We start from the raw sequence: 21,752 nt of genomic DNA on the forward strand, positions 1-21,752 counted from the left end.
CCCGCGATCCGTTTGCTACACATCTTGCCCGCGTGGTCTCTCTCTCTCTCTCTCTCTCTCTGTCTCTCTTCCTCAGCTTCCCGGCTTTCCTGGACCTTCGTCTCTCCCTTTCGCTGTCTTCGTTCCGTGTGCAAAGCAGCCTCGCATGAGAGCGCGGCACAATGGAGGTATTAAATGGATGTAAGGTAGTGGGTAAAAGCGCGGCGCTCTGACCAGAAACGTATATACGCGAGTATCTCGGGCAACGCGTCACGAAAATGAAAGTGCTTCGCAAATATTGGTTGCCGTCGACCTTACTGCGGTCTCGAGAGGAGAGAGAGAGCCGGGAGAAAGGAAGCGGGAGAAAAAAACCAAATCCTGTGTACATATTAGGCGCGCCGGTCTCGAGCACTTTTCAGAGAGCTTTCTTCCCTTCGGCGGACCCGTCTGACCGCTCGAGCGAGAGACCGCAGAGATGCATTTCGGGAGACAGGTGCGACGCTTCGGAAAACGGCATGCTGCACCGCGGAAAAGCAAAAGCCGGCTGCGGCAATCGGTTACCTGACTCGGCTCAGAACATTAACAAACAGACATTTCGATACATCTATCAAGCTGTCATAATAAGTTTGTGTGATCCAAGAAGAGTCTCCTGATGAAGAAAAAGTCATAATTTCACAATCACCATTTCGACTTTGTATAGGCATTATGGATGAAATCCTTCGCATCTCTTATGAGCAGCAGCGGTACCTGTCGGCATCCCCTTTCGAGAGGACCCACTAATCGCCGAACCGTTTGAAGATGGATGTATGACCATTCAAGAGGAGCAGGTGTAGGATTTTCGAGCAGCGTTTTGAATTTGCTGAAAACTCGCGGACAGTGGCGTAGGTTGAATTTGAACGGGAATGATTGCGCGTGAAGGGGATGATCATGCTCGAGAAGCCTCGCGGCTAGATGATTAAATGAAATTTGCTAGCTCAATCATATATGCTAGCTGAATCGCGTATGTATTATGCAAAAGCGATGAACATGGAGAATGCTTTTGACATAATTCGAGATACCTCGCACACGATAAGAATTTCTCTCGTAACGTCTCGTACAAACGGTTTTGTTACAAGCTGACTGTAGATAGCTCGATAGATTATTGTTATCCCACTCGTCGGTAAGTCACTGATCCTACGAAACGATCTACTCGGAACGGATTATCGTATGTTAATAAGCCCCGGGAACCCGAAAGCCCGGCTACGCCTAATTTGCGAGGTAATCGCGATCTTTACTCGCACAATACGAAATTCTCAACGGTCATCGATCATCATTATTTATCGCCGTTCGCCAAATTCGTATCGCGCGCACGTACGCACGTCGACGCTCCGCTACGTGCGCGAGTGCGTGTGAGTCGACGACGAGCGCGTACACGCACTCTCACGCCACGCCGGGCCCAATCCATTTCGCTTCATTACGGCGCTCCTCTCGCGAGAAGCCGAGGCTCTTCTTCCTGACCCTGCCTTGAACTATGATTGGACACGTTACATCGATCCTCGTCGATCCTCGTCGATCCTGATCCGAGGCGTCTCGCGCTCGCGCGCGTAAACGCTTCGCCGGGCCTCTTCTCACCTTCGTCAATCGCGCCTGACGATATCGCCTCGTATCGGCCCGTGGCCTTTCCGCGGGCAAAATAGAAGAATACAAGAGAAGACGGGATGAGACGCGCACGTCGGTCGGTTGGTCGGTTGGTCGGTAGATCGGTCGGTCGATCGATCGATCGACCCAACCGCTATTCGACCAAGCAGTTGTACGAGCACGCCTCGGCACCTGCGGACTTGCGCGCGAGAGAAACGCTTCGCAGTGCGCTACCCGCGATGCCCGAAGGATCCATTAGCCATTAGCCGACGTTCAAGCCCGTCAACTTGTCAACGGCGGAACAATGCGACCGCGAGAATAGAAATCGATTTTTACGCTTCCCTTCTATGATGCCATCGTTTCTCGACTTGCCTCGCGCTATTCTCCTCGCGGCCGTGCGTCATCGGGTCGCGAACTCCGCCACGCACGCATGTTACGTAAGCGATCTCCTATCAATACCCGCGATTCCGATGTCGATTAACGTTAGCTCCCCGCGAATTCTCAACCAAGGTTTACGTAAGAAGAGATTTCCTTTCCTTTCCTGTCGCGTGAAATAAATACGATCATTTACGTAAGAAACGAAGCGCGAGGGGATACTGACAGGTAATAATCCACGATACCAATCGTGCGACATTAATAAACTCGAATGAACGCAAAGTGGGGACGAAATATATTTTTTCTACGAGCTACGCTGCTGATTTCGTTCCGGCATTGGGAACTGGTGATGTGCAGGCCCCGAGACAATGGTTCCTGCCGTCATCCTTCATTGTTTCGGCTGCGTCTGGAATCTTAAGAGACTACCCCATTATTATACATCCATCCAGAGGGACCCTACTCGCTTTTCCCCCCTGTAATCCCCGAAATAAAGCGGCGGAGGCACCAGACACCTGCGTGAAATCGGATGATATTTAGAGACGCACTTGCGCCAAGCAACTGATCAACTTTTATGAGCTTTCCAAGTCCCGAGCATTATTTATTTTACAGAACATAAAATATTATGTAATATATACGATGTGTTTTAACGCAAGTATGCACTTCGTATCCAATATCCAATATACATATATATAAATGTCAACAAACTGTAATTAACTTCTCCATTACAATATTGGATATAATTAACATATTTTTCTTCTTAATTTGTAATGAGCAATTTATAATATTATTATTATTTAGCATTACCGAGTTCTGGATAATACATGAAAAGAGAAAAAGAAAGAGGAAACTTCTGGCGTCATGGAAGATTACAGTAATTCTCGCAACTATTAAGTCGGCCGTTTCATTTTATTTATCCATTAATGGCTGCTGATCTTTCTTACGAAACACGCACGTCGAACACGTGTAGCTGGAATCGCTCGTCCCAGCTGTGACTCGCGCGACTCGGTGTCACGAATCGGGCCTCGTCGCTTCCTGTATCTCTCGAGTGAGCCTAAACGCCGTGCGGACGAGCGTACGTGCTTACGTTACATCATTACGCATTTGAATGCTCGAGAAATTATGCCGCGAGCACATGGGCACCAAGCATCCAGCGTAGTCACGGCGTTCATGGCACCGACATGGCGCGCATTCGTGCGCGCAAACCAGCCTCGATCTCCGGGATCTCTTTCACGGCTCTTGGATCTGTCGGACACCGGCGCTTTCCAAGAGAATCAAAGATTCCTGGATGCATCCTGGTGCGGGATATGTGTGCGGGCGGCATAATTCCGAGTGCAACCGCGCCGATGGGCAGACAGCATAAAATGACTTCGACTACCATAGATGTATCCCGCATTACACAGGAACGAAGGTGCGCGTACCATCCCTATTCCACTTTCCTCTCCCTTTCTCTTTTCATTCGTTTCTGTCCACGCACGAACATCACGCATGTCCTAAACCACACGTGCAAGCGCGCACACACGCACATAACACGCGCGGATAACCGATACGCGTTTGTAGTTGTATCCATCGTCGAGCCAAGAAAAAGAGAGACAGAAAGGAATACAATGGCAAATGGTATTCTATTATTCCAGATGGGTCCCGCGAGCATCTCTCCTTCGTTGCTCACGGGGTCCGAGGAATGCAGGCATGAAATCATTCTCCAATATCTCACCGTAGGACTACCCTCTCCCTTCGTCTCCCCGCGTCTGATGGTCTCTCCGACCATCGCCCGTAACCCAAAAGTAAACCCTAACCACCCGGCATCCCCCGCGTCGCGCGATACGCCCCTGTCTGCGCACCGGTCATTCATCACTCTCGTCTAATAATCCTCTTTGCTCGCCGAGGTAACATTAATTGTGGCACGAGATGCATCGCGCTGAATGCGACGCGGACGCGCCCCGAACGATGATGATCGATATCCCCCTCTTGCTTTTTTTCCCGCGGTTTTCACTTTAGCCCTGATTATGGTGGCTCGATCGTTATGTTGCTCTTGTCGTCCGTAGCGATCACGTTTAACACTGAATGGCGCTCGTCCGAGCCCTTGAACGGTCACTTTTACACTCGACAGTTTTAACGCCGCATGGAGGAGTTTGATAAATTACGCCGAGTCGAGGCAGCGAGTAAACTTTCAGCCTATCAACTTACGATAAACAATGAATGATGGTTACCGCGTTCTTTCGAATTTACCAAAATTTTTAATGTACAAGTGCTGATTAACTTGACCTACTTGTAATTTGTTAAACTGCAGCATTGCTTCACGGATATATCAGGTAGTTCCACTTCGCGCGAAATTATCGGTACTCGACAAATTAAGATCGGTTTTGTTCCGTAAAGAAATAAATTTGGAACACAAGTGAATATTTGGCCGTCGGTGTCGGTATTTTTGCCGTATTTGAGAATTATGATAGTCTGCCCCCGTGTAGAAAAATTAATAGGGTCTTAAAAAGTCCCGATTAATTTCCTCAATATTAATATGGCCCTAAAATGGCATGTAACAAATATTTTTTCGGGACCTTATAAGGAAATAATAAAAAATATTGTTTTAATCATCTGTCCTATCGGGCCACGATGTGGCAATGATAGGGCATCCCTTTTTAGGACATCCCTAGTTATTCCTTATAGGGACCTTTACTTTCTTATCAGGCCCTAACAATTATCTGCACGGGCCTTTTTAGGAAACGTCGCGCGGTTGGTGGTTTATATTTGAGATCTTTCCTCGCTCTTTCCATTTCTTTTGTTCGTGTCGTAATTCGGAGGGAATAAGAAATTGCGGGCAATGATTCGGAACAGAATCTATTCCAATTTCTGCGCCAACGTTTTTCCGCGATCCATCGTTTGTTTCCTCCGTTATTCCCAACCCGAGAAACGTTCGCTCTCTGTAACGAATGTTCATCGCGCGTGGGGTGTGGATTCGATTTCCATTATTTCCGCGCCCTTCTGAAGTTTCCCAAAAAGAAACAGCGGAAATTAAAATGTTGCCGATATTACCAGGAATTCCAACTATCCCTTCATTATCACCCGTATTTATTCTATGACGGGCAGGAAATACGGGAACGCACACGGCAGAACAATTTCTGCCTCTCGAGCCGTCCCTTCAAAATAAATTATTATTGCAAGGGGGAGTCTCGTTACGCAAACTCGCGTGAAAGAAACGTCATCTCCGCGTTACGGAAAATTGACAATTTTTGTACGCGCACGTGATTCAATTTTCTTTTTACGAATTCCAATCAACACAATCTATCCTGATCTATTTTCGCATACATCCTTCGCGCGCGTGTATTGCATGACGTAATATGATCCCGCCGATATCCATACTCGCGTGAATTCGACGCTCCATTTGTTTACGGCCGAGCATTCGATTCTATCCCGCCGTGGTACGTGAACGCGGAATATTATTCCGTGCGCGTGACAGGTGCACATCACACACGCGTTACGGAAGAGGCTCTCTTTCGCACGAGTCCCGAGCAGGAGCAGGCTCTACGCGCAATTCCACCTGCTGCAAACGGCGGTTACGAGTCGCGTCTCGAGAAGCGCAAATTTGCAGATCGATATCCGAGATGTTTATCTTGACGTTTCCTACTATCGAAAGAACTACTAATATTACTTTAATATTACTTTAGAGAGTATTTTTCTTAGCTCCTTTGTATTATAGTAAAATAATTTATAATTCTTTAATTATTTTTCGTGTACATTTCGACGGGGCGGCGGGAATGTATTAGTAGCTCTGATGTATTTCCTCGTTATCCATCATAGAATTTGTTCCGTCTTGTTTCGGAATATACGTTTCGGTGCTCACAAGGACCCTTTATAATATCACTGCACGCCTCGTTTAATACCAGGCACACGCGTTGCGTGAAGACAACGACTTCACGACGATAAATTAAACCATATGCGGCTTGGAAATTGTAATAGTGCAAGCCGCTTGTGACTAGGGCGCGCGACCCCTATGGAATGGCCCTCGTATTTTGGATGTTTGTTCGTGCGACGAGGAGGAGCATACGGGCTGCTCGCCTATTGTACTTCCGCGGACTTCAATATGATTTATTTCGACTACGTGTTCAAGTCGCACATAAATTTTTCTTTGACTAGTAACGATTGCACTGACGTTAGCACGCGATAGAAGCTGCCAAAATCAATTTAGACGTTAAATATTCAAAGCACAATTTCACATCAGCAAATAGAATGTTTTATTCTTTTCTTGAAAAAATACATTTCACATATTCATGCAAGATATTTTAACGTTTTAAAAATTTTTCTTGGAAAGAAGAGATCTGACGAAAATGTAAATATTCGCCACATCGCGTCTCTCCTAACAGTGTACTTTGCTCGGAAATTTACTCTTTTAGCAAGAGTATTAAACGAGGTCAGAGTTGAAATATACATATCCTTTTGAAATTCGCTTTTCTGGCTAATAATATTTTAACGATGAAAGGCTTGATAAAGAAGAATTAACGTTCCTATACACACAAGACAGCTCGTCGCGTATCCACATAGAAAAAAGGATGGACTATTTCGTATTTTCATTCTCACGTAAAATCGTCAGAGAATTTCAGAGAATTAGCGCATACGATCGATTCGTAGAAAGATTCGATTTCACAGATAGTAATCGGGAATTCACACGCTCGCCCCGTGCTCATGATTTCATAAAGAGCAACGAGTACGTACGGAGTTTAATGTCACCATCACCATGACATTCTTTTCACTCTTTACACGTACGTTCGCGACACGACTGCACGATTGTACACACACTACTACGCGACTTAGCCTTAATTAGCTTAGTCCGGCTTAATGCACCGAGATGCCCGAGCCTTTGTCTCTCTCTCATGTACGTATCTCTCTCGGTACACGCATGCATGGCCCGTACACGCGCGCATGTACGTGTGCACCTATCTACTGGCGCCGTAGTGGTGGCGTAATGCTGCATCGGCGGGCGTGTTGAACGTCGAACACTTTCGCCGACGTGGCGGCGTATATCGGTTAATGCTTCGATTTATTGGCCGGCACTTAGCCCCCGCTGCTCCAGATTCCTCGGTCAGATCGGATCGGATCGGATCGACGCGCGATATGAATTAGTCTCGCGCGTTGATCGCGAGCGCGAGTGCGCTCGATCGCGGATTATTTCGCTCTTTAATCGAGCCGCCGATCGGCAAAGCTGTCTCGGTGTGCCCTCGGTCTCGCTGCGAATCAACTCGTCGGGAAATCCTTCGCCGTCCTCGATAAATACATCGGTATTTCGATCGGTGACGTCGGATTGCGCATTAAGCCGATGAGCTGTTCGCGATAAATCATTTTCGCGAAGCAATTAGCGGCGGATCTGTTATTACGTACTCGAGCGTTCCTATGCCAGATGCTCGAGGCATATGTGTCCCGACACGAGTTCGTCCCGGAGGAACGCAATTTTCGAGCAACGATTTCGACGTCGTAAAAGACACCGTACGTCACCTAAAAGCGCGTAGAACACCAACTGTCGGGCTTCCGCTTTTACCGGGCTAACACGTTTATACGAGCGGAATAGAGTCCTCTATTTCTGACGCGACGTTTAATCGTAACTGCAATAAACCTGCCTAGACTCGTCGAAGATGTTTTGTCAACGTTCCCTGACTTGCACTTTATAATTTAATCAATTTAGCGGTTTATTTCATAAGCGTAAAAAAAAGAATTTCAAGGACGCGTCTAACAAATCTAGAAAGTGGCGCTTTCGCGCAATTAAGATCCTTCTCGATTCGAGACACGATACACGAGGTATACCGGTTAAATCCGCGTGACCGATGTGGTCTCGTTCTCCACGGGAACTTTAACGAGCGGTAAAATTTCCTCAAGACCGCGTTATAACTTGTATACACGCTCGCGTTCTGTAATCATTACGGGCTATCTCTGAGCATTGCGCAATTGCAATCGCGTTGTGTATTTGGTACATGTAAAATAGACGCATTAAAACTGTTACACGCGAATATGGCTCCCCATGAATTTTACATTGCTGACAGAATGTTGAAATTGGAGTCCATTGTCTCGTGAATTCTTTCGTGACGTTTACGACACGACGCCAAGCGGCGAGGGAGGAACCGGTTGCTTCCGCGACTGATTTTTCGAGCTACGTTTACGATGAAATAATGCGAGTCATTTCGCGGACCACAGGCAATCGCGTTCGAGTGACGTTAAAGGCGCTCCGAAACGAGACCCGGATGAGAGACCCTCGCGTCTCGACCTTGCTCGTTACGTTGTGGTGAGCTGCCTTTTGTACAGTCTAAGTGCTCAGAGCAAACCTTACGTAATTTTATATAACAAGGTTGTCCATTCAAGTGGGTGAAATTGTAACAATTAACCCGAGCGTTGGTAAAGTTGAGATTTCTCTAATAATATGTATAACATTCAATATGTGCTCGCATAACACAAGTTAAATTGATGGCTCAGTATCTCTAATGCCACTTTAATATCATTATTATTTCATTTAATCCTGACAATATTCTGTTGAATATCAATGCACATACGATTTTAGATGTTATACATTCGTAATATTAGAAATAATTTGAAATACATATAATGAGAAAAAGAGAGACTAATATGTGCGAGATGATACATTCACAGTTTTAAAATATCAGTTTCAAAATATCAAATAATGTTTAAAAACGTGGAACCAAGATATACTTCATGTGCGACACAATTGTCGGTGGAAGAAAAAGGAGGTACGCGGTCACGGACATGTGCATTCCTGCAGGCATGCGAATAATTCCGAAGGACACAGGCACCGTCGAACATCAGACGACGGGGGCCAGGTGATTTGTTTTCGGTGTAAAATTCGCGATTCTCCTCGCGTCCACGCCAGTACGTAGCCGCGTGTACCACAGGCGGACGTGTCCGTGGACTGAAAAGGATGTACGCCGCGAAACAATGTGACCTGTGTCCTCGGGGCGGCCATTTCTTCAGAATTGGCCATTTTCAATGTCGCATTGGCTCCGGCAGTTCGGTTAATTTCGAATTCCGCTATCCGGGCACGTAACTGTCCGTACGCAAAAAAAGCGTTTTTGATCACCAGGAGGCAGTCTTTTGAGATTACACATCACATATGTGGGACTTCATTAAGTTCACGAGCGTAATTGTCTTTTTTTTTCCTTGTGATATCTCAACTTTACCTTCATTTATAAGTAGCAAAATTAGCTTCGTACGATGTTAGGTATGATTTTATGTAACGGCGCTTTTGTTTGTAGAATTGTAGAATACTTTACACGATCGCATTGCGTTCTCGCTATTTAATAAACTGAGTTGAAATTGATTCGCGAAACCGTCGAATTAACATCACGATATAATAGCTGCCGCGAATTAGGCGAGACATGTCGCGTCCAATTAACGTTTTCGTTAAGAGTTAATGAGCGCTTTCCGCGTCACAACGCGGCAGCATCGCGGATTTGTCACCCCCGCCGCGGGAGAGACAAAGCACCGCGGATTTGTCGTGCGCGGTCGCGCGCTAACCAGATTCGTTATTACGTGCACACATCCTTGTATAACAAGGGGATTGCGTAATCGGGTCAACTCTCCTTGGTCCGCAGGCACGACGTCCATCCAGTTAACGTTTGAAGAAGAGAGAGGGGACGCGCGGGGAGTCCGGGCAGCAGGGCGGTGCGCTTAAATGTGGCGCTTGATTGTCGCTCTTAATGCCAATAGGAAATGACTCACTCCTTAACGCCGCAATGATATCACTCTCCGCCCCGCGGTGTCGTGCGACCGAGAGCGAGCGAGCGCGCGCTGCAAGATCATGATCCAATCTATACAGCAGAGGATAGGTAGGTAGTCGAGCGTGGGCTAAATCTCCGTACGATCATGCCGATTCGCCGCCGACGCGAATTCACGCGAGCAGAATCACATGTCCCTCCTCGTTTACACCTCTTATCCAGCCTCGCGCTATTGTAATTGCATAATTGCGCAATTCGCGGGGATTCTACTGCATTGCACTTGCAAACTGCCGATGTTCGCGAACGAGCTTAGAATGCTCTTTATTAGTTTTTTTTTTTAAAATAAATGTCGGCAAATAACTGGCGAGAAGCGCGAGAAAAGTAAGAGAAACAAGCGAATGTCTTATTTCGCAAGTGTGCCGTGCGTGTCGGCAAATTGTGAAAGCGATTTGGGACTTACAAGCACGCAGCTCCGTAGTCAATTATGTCGAAAAGAGTCTGTGCCTTCAGCCGTATTCAAAAACAATTTCTTAATGGCAAATCGCGGCGCGTTGGGATACAATAGGAAAAAATAATTTAGTTCTGCAGCATTGTGTCGAGATGACGAGCAAGGATTCCTTGGCACAGCTGAATGCTCTCGCATAATAGTTACCCTTCGCTTACGTATGTCCTTCGCCTTAATGTATGCGGCATTAATAATCTGGATAATAGTTGTGGAGCCACTGCGGGGAGCGAACGTGGAAACCCAGACGATTAGGAACGTATGCAAGTCGATGAGTGCAGATCGCGGCCTCATAGACTTGTCGTAGCTGGCGTAGGCGGTTCTTATAGGTGGTCGGAACGTCGATTGTGCACCCGGTATCTGTAATTATTTAGGTCGCCGACTGCGTGTTGAGCAACGCAAAACGAGTCGCGCCAGGCGACACTACAAGGCGACAGGATGGCAGGCTAAGTGTCTCTGACAGTTTTATTGGCGCATTCGTTATTCTTTATTAACGAGGAAAAACTTCATTAGCCCGGCGACGTTTCTCCAAATCGCGTGCAACGCTCCGCGGATGCTGACTCGTGCAGTCGCAATCATACTTTAATCGCGTGCCTAATCAGCGCCTGTTTCCCTCTTGTCAGAGGCCGAGGGAAATCGCTGCAGCAGGCGCGTAAATATTGGGTTGGCCAAAAAGTAATTGCGTTTTTTTTAATATAAATAAAAGGCGAATTTTTCATGGGAAACAAAAACTTTATTAAACAATATATTGTCCATTTTGTTTGATTATCTTTTGCCATTTTTCAGGCAACTTCATGATTCCGCGCTCAAAAAAGTTCTTATCTTTTTCAGCAAAAAACAATTCCAAGAACGATTTGATATCCTCATCAGCAGTAAAGGTTTTACCATTCGAGGCGTTTTGCAAAGAACGAAACAAATGGTAATCTGATGGTGCCAGGTCTGGCGAATATGGTGGATGTGGTAACACATCCCATCCACGCTGCAACAATTTTTGACGAGTGACCAAACTTGTATGTGGTCTAGCGTTATCATGGTGAAACACACCTTTGCGATTCACCACTTCTGAACGTTTCTGTTTGATGGCATCATTTAATTTATCCAGTTGACGACAGTATACGTCTGAATTAATGGTTTGATTCCTTGCAAGCAGCTCAAAATACAGAATACCTTTAAAGTCCCACCAGACTGACAGCATAATCTTTCTTTGGTGAATATCTGCTTTTCAAGTGCTTTCAGCAGGTTCATCACGCTTGCTCCACGATCTTTTTCGTTTGACGTTGTTGTAGACGATCCATTTTTCGTCGCTTGTTATCATACGTTTCAAAAATGGATCATTTTCCTCACGTTTCAAAAGAGAATCGCAGATGTCAATACGCTTAGTGAGATGAATTTCTTTCAGCTCATGTGCTACCCAAATATCGAGCTTACTAATGTATCCAAGTCGTTTTAAATGGTTTTCAACACTAGATTTCGATATATTAAGATTCTCAGCAATCTCTCGTGTCGTTAAACGCCGATTGGAATCGATCAGTGCCTTTATTTTGTCATCATCAATTTCGATTGGCCTTCCTGAGCGTGGTGCATATTTCACATTAAAATCTCCAGATCGAAATTTAGTAAACCAATTTTGACACTGCCGCAGTTTTAAAGCATCTTCGCCATATACATCAGATAACTTTTTATGAGCTTGCACAGCGTTTTTCCCTTTTCGGAAGTAATAAAACAAAATATGACGAAAATGTTCTTTTTGATTTTCCATTTTGAAATCGACGGCAAAGAAACAATTGTTAACGAAATCGTGTACTTTCTTTTTGTAAAACAAGCTTGAACTGTGAGTTGTTAACCTACATAATGAATTTGCGGTTTAGAATGAAGTTAGTTACATTTCAAGACATGTATGTCCATCTATTGGAAAAAAACGCAATTACTTTTTGGCCAACCCAATAGTAAGCGCTTATTAAACAGCGCATAAATAAAGATCTTTTCTGCGCCGCGACGCTCCGCGGCGTTCCGAGGCACCGGAGTTATTGCAGCCGGGGCACGAAGGCTGCGCCTCGTCGCCTTAAATTACATTCCGCGATTCTTAACGAGGGGGACCACGCGAGTACACCGTGTGAGCGGATACCCTGCACACGAGAGAGAAAGAGAGAGGAGTACGGTAATAGCGAGTTAATAGCTGACGCGATTTCGCGCGAGCCCGCCGGGCGTTGTGGTCTCCTACGCCCGGTACCGATCTGCGATCTCGGTACACGCTAATATCGGCAACGATGATGGATGCCGGTGTCAGAGGAAACTGTTTACGAGAAACCGTGCATCGCGCGCGGCCCGGTTACACACCGGTCTCTCCGCGGTCGTAACAGACACACTTGAACCATTGTATCTCACCGGGTAGAACAAACCGTCATATTGTATCTCGCTGCCATTTGCTAAACGTGGTACGTAATAGGTGCAAATGCCTGTATAACTCGCGGAGAGTCGTACTATCTAAATCACATTCGCCTGTTTGTACAGGAAATGCAAATAACTCCAACTCTATCTTTCAAATGCGATGCTTTCTGTTATTTCGGCACAATTGGGATGTAGAATTATACAATTTTTATAAAATTTCGTTTTCATTAATAATTTAATACAATATTATATACCTTTAATAATTATATTGAACTACATTTAGTTTTAATAACTGTCGGATATATTCTATATCCAAAAACTTTCAAACCTCGTTTTATAGAAATTAATATATTATATAAATGTACGAATGAATTATTATGACAAATGTAGATTGGGCTTAGCACAGGATTGCGATCTGGGCCCCGCTCGTTAGATTTACGATGCTCTGGAGACACTGGAGGCAAGCAGAAGTACAGCGAGAAAGCGTGTCCCCGAAGATCGCGGCTATGTCGCAACGAGATGATGAGGTAAGAGAGCGATTCCGGAGCAAAAGCGGTCGTAAAGGAACGCGGGAGGTGGCGCAGGAGAAGGAGAAGAAGGAAAGAACGAAAAGGAAGAAGTGGATCTACATAAGAGATCATGACTCGGGCGCACTAGTCGAGTTTCGCCGCGCGGAGAGCCAGAGAGGAGAAAGTTACCAGGAACTGCCTGAATCTGCCCGATTGGCAGCCTCCTTGCGCTCCTTTTCCACGGACTGGAGGTATTGTAGTCACGAACGTGCAACCATAGCAGCAACAATAACCTCCCCCTCCCGGCGCACAACGAGCCTTTGTTCGCTCCTTCTCGCGGTGTGCGGGTGGTTTGTTCTACTCGCTCGATACTTGCTCGGTACTTGCTGTATTTTCAATCCTCATGATTATTTTATTTTTGCTCTTCTTGGCGCGTACCGCGCGCGAAATCCTTTTCTAGAAACTTCATAAAAATATCAGTATAAGCATATACATCCGAGTATGTACATTTTATCGAGCGCCTCCGAATGACTCACGGATAATAAAATATCAAGATAAAATCAATTTTTAATAATGTAGTGGATATCTTTTTCCGCGCCAGTTACCATGAAAATATTTTATTACACATCATTAAAAATTCTCCATGAAAAAATTCTTTATTTAATTACAATATTATATATTATATTATTTTTAATATCATAGAGAAATTCATTTTTCTTTGTTTGGCGAAATATAAAGACCCTCCGATCTGTATATCGAAATATAACGTAGCGAAATTTGATTTTGATTCAGTGTGAGTGTACATTTACGTCATCTTGTCAATGCGATTGCATTATTTTGCTCCGCTCTGACCTCTGACACAGTTTGAACTGCACTACGGCTTTAGTTCCTTGCCATTAGTCGCAATTAGTCCTCGCGATGAATTTTCTATGAGCAAATAATCAGGCGCGCTTGTACACGTAACTCAGAGACGTCATCGGGACAATTATAGTTTCATGATCGAGAATCGACGATGATCGTCGAGTCCAATGACCCGTTGAAACGACGAGAAGACTCGATTACTGTTGAGAGTTTTCGAAACCGGCGGTCTATTCTTATGCTGATTGTTGCTACCGATTCCGAAGCGCCTAATCGGCGGATCGAACCGCGATTCGTGGTGCTTTGGTTAATGAACTACAGTCATGTTACAATCAAATGCAAATTGTCTTAATTAATGGCGATCCACGATTCAACCGTGACTCGTAACTGCGTTCGAGCAGCCGATTGCTCTATGATTCGTTGGATCAGATACCATTGCGAAATTTTTCTAATCGTTTCTGTTCCTGGGTTAAGAATTAAATATCGAATGCCATGACGCACACATGCGAAAAACATGTCTCATGCACACACTAATCTCAATCTTAAAACAAACTTGCTTTTGACCGAGTCGAGGAAAGTTATCGTGATCCAATTTCCGCGGCCCGGATTCCACACTGGAGATTCGTTTCTTACGACTGTTCGCGTGTAACAATATCGATAATTAATCGGTAATGTCATTTCGCCGATTGTAAGTAACGCCTACTGTGCGGGAAATGCGGGCCCGATCGGACAGTTATTAATAATTACACTTTCGAGACCAGTCAGATCGGCAGATACGTCCGGACGTACGGCTGATTTGTCAATACGCGGCGAGTAATGCGTTTCGCCGCCGCATGACCGAAGCCTGATTACGATATTTGTTCGCCTGCGAACCAATAATGCCCACGCGATAACGAGACGTTGATTATATTGTTGTATACGTCGGGCCTGATTGACGTTACGTTATCATTGTATGCATCAATACAGCAAATTTAATTTAACACAGACATTACGTATGTAACGTAATATTGTCTAGATATAAGGTGTCTTCTCGATCTCAATTTTGAGACCAATCTTTTTTCTAATTAAAATCGAGCCACAATTTAAGACGTAGCGTTCGCAAATGGAAGATTACATTTTTCCGCACTCTAAGATATAAAATTTTATCTCGTTTTCCTTGGCGAATATCCTGCATTAACAGTAGCGTAACTACGCGCGTGCAAGTGGTTAATGTAACAATAAAAAATCGCGGGACAACTTGTTAAGGGATACGCCTACGTTGTAGAAAACACTTGCGCCAAGAATTCCACTTTCGCTGTCAGGCAGATCAGGGGATACACCGAGATGTTAATACAATTGGTTTATGCGTGTTGGTTAAAGCCGGGTGTGTAGTAGCCGAGAAAGCCATAACTTCGATATTTATATTACGCTAGTGCGACCTATAATACTGCGACCAGATAACCGGACTACACTCGAAACCAGTAAAGACGACGAGGACAGCCGAGAGCATTTAATATATCGTACGCTACTGTTGGATTACTCCTTTTGGTACGACGCCGTAAATTCTCGAAACTCTTTGGTAGTAAAGTAGAAAGCAGAACTATCGCGTTTCCTCTCAACTATAAATTCTACACGACGAATTAAAAAGGATTCCTTCAACATTGGGGCGTCAGAAATTATGAGCATTTCGAGATTAAAGAGCGCAACGAGTAAAAAGATAAGAGCAGATAAAACGATCTTGCATAATGTAAACCGGGGACTTTCGCGCGCGAATCGCTCCCCAATTCGAGGTTTAGACATCAATATATTTAATGCTGAAAATTGATTGAAACTCAATGTTCGTAATTGCTGTCTGTTATTAATTGTGCACGCGACAGTTATTAATTATTAGGATGTACCGATGTGCACGCATCGTTTATCAGCACATGACGATTAATTTGCCATGCTGCATGTATACATTTGATACACGGTTTCTGCCAATGTAAACTCGTAATACTCTTAAATGATTGCCAGATGCGCCGTTCGTCGTACTGGTATTCAATGGAACTTTAAGTACATGCCTACGTAACACGTGATGCGTTGCCGCAGGATTATCACATCCGGCGACATGTGAGCACCAACATGGTTCCGAAAAGAATGCGTTAATCTGTTCATGATCAAATATTTACATTATCCGTAACTATGCCACGAGCAGTAACTGAAGCAACAAAAATTAAACGCAGAATAACATAAACGCACAATCACATAAATTAATTTGCTTAACCGTCGGAGTTACGTCAGATGGAGAGTATTCCATTTAGCAAGCAAGTATAGCAGAACAAACATAAATGGTTCGAAAGTATTTCCAAGCTTTTCCATGACAGTACGTTACGAGGCAGATGGGATATCCTGCCATGTGCTGGATCTACGTCGACTCGTTCAGCGATCACGATTTTGATCGTTTCATCCATTGTTACGTGGCCAGGTATTAACCGGCGGCGTGCGTGCGTGTACAAGATTAGTCATTGATTTCAAACAGTTAAACCTATGGTTACGGGCGCCCGCACGACACGAAGATTCCACGGCATTGGGTTTAACTGTGATTCGCGTAATGACATTTGAACGAGCTAGCGCGCGCTCTCGGCTAAATCGCATCTTCCGTTCCAGCGAAAGCTTACTCCGGCACTTACTTTTCTTCCACCTGAAATGATATAATAATACGGCTGTCTGTCAATACGCGAAACGTGTCCGTCGTGAATCGCCGCTCCTTTCCCGCGTGCGACGTAACCCGCGCCGAACGAGCGAGCGGGTGGCACACCTATTCGACGTAAGGACTCGCCTTCGCATGGACACCTAGTCGATAATTACATGTCTGCTTTTAATAATTCAGATCGATTTGACCTCGAACGTTCTCTCGTTCGTGGTATTTCCATTCTTTCGCACATGGACGTTTTTCTGCTTCAAATTATCCCCTATTCTTTCCTGGAGCTATTCTGCATCTTGTGTATTCTTTTCTCTTGGAATTTTTAAAAACCCGCTCAAGATTTGGAGAGAGATAATTATACTCGTAGTGTTCGCATCGCATCATTTTTCAGCGAATGTTGCACACGCACGGCGCACGCATGAAGTGAACGCGGCTTGTTAGAGTCTTGAGAGACATTAACCGTTTGCAGATCAAGCGTTGCGATCTTTATTCAATGCTTTAATTAGATTGAGTTATTTCGCAACACGCAATCGTAGCGTCGGTGGCGTCTCTGGTCCGAGACGATCGCGCGATACGCGCGAGTCGACGTCGGGAGATCGCCGAGCCAGAAAAGAACGACTTTGTGCCACTGATATAAGAGATAGGAGCAGCTTTGTCTCTGATCGCTCGGGGTAACCCACGTGTCCCTTCCCACGTAGTCCACGATCGTGGATAATTGTCAGTTTAACTATCGCCTGCGCGCTCGGCTGTATACACACGTTTCCGACGTCGGAATATCTTTTCACGCTCGTGCGTCGTGCGGCACGCATGCAATTAGAAATTTCCTTTCACTGGCTCGTTGACACTAATCACGCGGGCGTCTCCGTCCTTCCCTCCGTGTTTTTCTGCATCCTTCTCTCTTTTTATACCTTTCGTTCCTTCTGTCTCGCTCCCACACACCCGCGCTCGATGGACACCGGTTGTCCGTTCCGTGCTTGTGTGTACGCGCGTACGTACGCATGACAGAAACCGATTGCTTTAACGATCGCCGCTAAATTCCAATTACGCAACGTTCAATTATATTTTCCCGTCGTACACAGCGCGCAATTGGTTGACAAATTTTCGCGCTCGGATCCGGTGCAACTAATTGGCGGCTGCGATAATTTGCATAGTACCCGTTAATTCTCGTTTATTCTTTGCGAACAAGTTCTTAAACTCGATTTCGCCCATTTTCACTTGAGGCGAACGTTCACGCGGTGTAACCGCGTGAAAACTCTATACATAAATTTAAAATATGTATATATATAAATGTAATGCTCGGCGAAACAAGGGCGATCACGTATGTATGTATAAAAAAAAGCGATAAGGTTGACAAGGATGACAAGGTGCCATGATACATCCGCGGCGATATTTCGTTGCATTACTAGCAGAAGCAAAGTTACAAAGTTGCAAATTTGCCACATTTTGCAAAACTGCACCCATGTTCTCGCATTCTTGTTTCTCTCTCTCTCTCTCTCTTTCTTTTATAATAACTCTATATTACTGAGAGTTCAGAGAGAATTATTCATCTTTAATAATAGCCCGAAGCATTCTCGGAAAAAAAACTTGTTTCTCCTGGTAGTAATTCGCGCAGTCGAGTTGCAATGTATTCTCAAACCAAGTAAAAAGTTCAGAAGATTGTATGTTGGGCGTATATACATGTGTATGCTCCAAAGTCCACAGAGCAATTCCTCTTCTTTGTTTGCTCTAAATTATTTTCTAAAATTTTTTAATAACATGCTCCAGTACTCCCTTACATATAATAATCTTTTCATTATGTGTATCATCTAAAAGATAGCAGCGATATCACAAGAGGGTGAACATGGAATCCTATACGCCGCTACTGTATAATTACCACCAGGAATTAAACGGAACTCCGCCAAGAGGAAAACATACAAAGCAGTTTTCCGCGCAACGTATAATTTGCGCGCAACCACACGAGCATAATTACATATTTCTTTCATCGAACGACAGTGCTCTTGCAAATCATTCGCGGCTATTAATGCCAAGTCCTTCTCTCATTCCATGCCCACCACGGGAATAAAGTGGGAATACCCAGTGGCACCAGTTTCGCGAATACCGTTAAGCGGTCATTTCCACTGCTCCGAGCATCCGAGTGGCAGCCACCGTGTTATTAGAAATTCGGGAAGAATTGCCTCACGTCTAATAACCCCTCCCCGAGAATGGTTCTCCAGAGGGAACCAGCTCGCTCGCTGCGATTCGAAAACGCACAGCACGCCTCGTTGATTCTCACGAACCGCTCGAGAGTGATTCCGCTCTCTTTCTCTCTCTTTTTTCTTCGAGAGCTTTTTGCTACCCATAATAGACTTGCGAATCCGTGGATTTTCGTTCATTCCCCGTGCCCCGTTCCGAGACAAACGAAACGGACGAAACGGGCGCGGGTATAAAGGAAGAAACGATCACAGTGGGGCACGCTCTAATCACGGAGAAGGTCTAATCGCGGTGGACCCGCGGGCATGCAATAGCAACGGGGCGAACGGAGGAAGGACGGAAGGAAGGATAGAAGGGGGTGGTGGCCGCTGCAACGGCAGCAACAGGTATCGGCCCGCGCAACGACCATGGTATCGATGTCTCGGGGATACCAGACCGGCCGACGAAAACGGCATAGACGTATATTTTGACGACTGAAAATCGCCGGCTACCCGTACAAGAGCCCCTGGGTGCCCCCCGGGTGTCGATCGAGCGCCGCGCTCTTGCCGGCGCGACATGCTCCGACCTCGACCGTTTCGTTTTCGTTTAAAGATCGAGATTAACGGCAACTCCAGAGAGGGGCTCTCTATTATTTCCTAGGAGATTGACCGCGAGTATAACCGCACGTTACGCTCGCCAGCTTCGTCGATCTCGCTTTCGGTTTCGTTTCCGATGCTCGCAGGTGCATCCGAAAATGTGGATCGTTTCGACCGGCATGCATAGACTGACTGGCTTGTATACGCGTCGGATTCAAATTACAATCTAGAGCGACGCGGAACCGCGAATTTTCTGTCGATTCGCCAGATGGTAATGAGACGAAATTAACGAGCCGTGAGTCTCGGCCAAGCGGCTTTTTTCGGTAGCTCTCTTTGGAGGAATTCCGTGTCACTACCCCTCCTCCACCCTTATGCGCTCTAACCGTCTCTCTATTCGTCTACTAATTTTACGGTGTGACTATTAAGCATGATCCGCAGCACGCATATCTGACGATCGACTCGCACACTCCGTTTTTTCTCGTCTGGGATATCGCGCGGTGCGCCATAATAACGCAAATGGCAGGTTCCTCGTTTCAAACAGTCTCGACGTTAAAGTCAGGATGCACAGGCGGCCACATTCCAGATGGAAATCGCCGTTCCGGTGTTTCTCGTTTGTCATGCTTCCTGTCTCGGTGCGCGAGTGCGTTAAGTGCACGTTAAGAACTTGGTATTCTTCTGCATTATGTGGGAATCCCCTCGAATTATGGACAAAGTAAATTTTTAATTCTCTCCCCCGTCACAACGCGATACATATAATTGTGGATACACCATCTTTGTTCGCGTCAAGTCGAGATTATAACGGATTGTGAAGTGGTGAATACATAGGAGTAGATGAATGGATGATAGTTTATGAAATTATAATTTAAACCCACGATGCAGCACTCTTGTGGCCTTTTGCTCCGATCTACTAAAATTATTTTCATGTACCGTATATATTTAACGAGCATTTATGTAATTCGAAACCGGATTTCTCGCATTTCTCATTAAACGTGAGTTCTAAGCGCCGTTACAATGTACAGTTATTTATCTTTAGCCAGACGTGTTCTTCTCAGAGATAACATCCGTATAAAGAACGAATTTTTCCAGGCAAGGGCAATAAATACCTCCTCATCGCAATCTCATTCCCTTAGCTATTATGTCCAGTACCTTTGTTTCGGGTTGACTCTTTAGTAAGGTCAATTAACCGTCGATAGATTTAATTTGATGCTAGATTTTGTTGCAGTAAAATCTAACGGTGCATCCATATGAACGGAAAAAGCGATAGAGAGAAGGTACGAAGAGAGCGAGAGCCGCAGCATCATGACGAAAGTATGGATTTGCGCCACATCGAGGACAGGTCGCCGATTTGCGGCGATCCGCATCGATGAACGTTTGCAAGAATATGCGAGAATTCGCTGCTACTTTCCTTCCTCGTTCCAAAGAGTTATACGATGATTACATGAATGATCTCGGAACCAATCGCCGTTTCTGGATCAACGAGTTTGCAAGGGAATTTTCTTCGCCCTCTTCGTAAAAGATTTATTGCACTTTCTTCGCGATCACTCGAAGATTATACAAATAAGTATTAATTATAAAATAAATGCTGTCTTATATATTAAAATATTAATTGATCTCTAAATTTCATCTAATTATGAAGGATAAGAATTTATTAGAATACAATCAGGTAAAAATATTTGAGAAAGATATATTCACAGATCATATATAAAACTGAAATTATTACCGTATGATTTACGCTAATATTTACACTCTTCGATAAAAGACACAGTTAAAGATGTGAAATACATTCGTTTCGTTCTGATAAGTCCGTCACATCTTCGATATTAAACCGGAAGATATTACACATCTAATATTATCCGTTCCATTTCACCTAGAAGACGTGTCTACGTTGATAAATGAGAGTTATAAGTACGATCGTATATCAGCATTCGGAAATTTTATATGATATCGCTGACGTCGTGTCTATTTTCTTATTATGAGCTCGTGAAAGGATTTAGAACGGAAAAGATTTATCCTCTTCCGCTTATTCTTGAAAGCTTGTATTCGTATCGATCTCTTTTTACAAATAATACAAATCTCGCAAATGTAACGTTACCATGCAAATCGTACATGTAAATTTGTAAAATAAAATTAATTAATTTCTTATTAATTAATGCCTTATAATGCAATGTTCATTCCTGTTTCATTGTTTTGGCGAAATTTCCACGCTGTCTTTAAAAAGGATGAATAAAACAGATAGGCAATTATCTCTGCAAATTGAATCGCTGGCATTTGCATGCGTGTCTCGCACATACTTGAAATATCGATACTCGAAATATCGATAATTGTACACTGACAGATACAACTTGCAACTTTGTTTCGTTTTCTTCGCCCAAAGTCCAACGCTTCGTCCGA

General features: G+C 44.7%; 1 long non-coding RNA gene across 3 annotated transcripts; it reads left to right on the top strand.

Annotated features, from left to right (window-relative positions):
• The first annotated feature begins 84 nt into the window (after window positions 1-84).
• Window positions 85-21,507, top strand: LOC105282578. 3 transcript variants are annotated; one of them, XR_003406454.1, is made up of 3 exons: window positions 85-9,788; window positions 12,974-13,327; window positions 20,584-21,507. It is a non-coding gene; the product is annotated as an uncharacterized LOC105282578 (long non-coding RNA). The 3 variants fall into 3 exon arrangements; XR_003406453.1 differs by having other exon boundaries at window positions 85-8,233; window positions 9,555-9,788; window positions 12,974-21,507; XR_003406452.1 differs by having other exon boundaries at window positions 12,974-21,507.
• The last annotated feature ends 245 nt before the right edge of the window (window positions 21,508-21,752 follow it).

This window comes from Ooceraea biroi, chromosome 4 (assembly GCF_003672135.1).
Source record: "Ooceraea biroi isolate clonal line C1 chromosome 4, Obir_v5.4, whole genome shotgun sequence".
NCBI classification, from domain to species: Eukaryota; Metazoa; Arthropoda; class Insecta; order Hymenoptera; family Formicidae; genus Ooceraea; species Ooceraea biroi.